This window comes from Trichechus manatus, unplaced genomic scaffold (genome assembly GCF_000243295.1).
Source record: "Trichechus manatus latirostris isolate Lorelei unplaced genomic scaffold, TriManLat1.0 scaffold00019, whole genome shotgun sequence".
NCBI classification, from domain to species: Eukaryota; Metazoa; Chordata; class Mammalia; order Sirenia; family Trichechidae; genus Trichechus; species Trichechus manatus.
The window spans coordinates 25,288,337-25,288,794 of NW_004443955.1; positions in this window are offsets into that span (position 1 = coordinate 25,288,337).

Sequence of the window (458 nt, forward strand, 5' to 3'; positions counted from 1 at the left end):
AACTGTGTTGTGCCAATTGAGCTAGATGTTCCCCGAGACCATGGTCCCCATCCAAGCATGATTTTATGTCTTTTTAATATATATCTGGATAGTTTCTTATGTTATAGAGATAGAGAAAGGGGAAGACAGAAGTAAGATGCTTAGATCTCCAAACCTGGCATCACCTGGGGAGGTTTTATAACATGCAGATCCTAGACTCCAGAACAAGATTCTGATTCAGAGGTTTTGGGATAAGGCATTTTACATGTTATCCAGTTGATTCTGATGATCAGTATAGTGAACATATTTGTTGCATCCTAAGCATCAATTTCCCCCTCCTCCTGCCAACAGTACCCGGATTTCCCTCTGTGTAGTTTTCCCTATCGCTTCTCCACCATGCAGGATTTTTACTTCCTTTCCATACCCTTCCCTTCTCCTTCCTCTCCCCTTTCTCTCTCTCTTTGCCTTTCTCTGTCTCT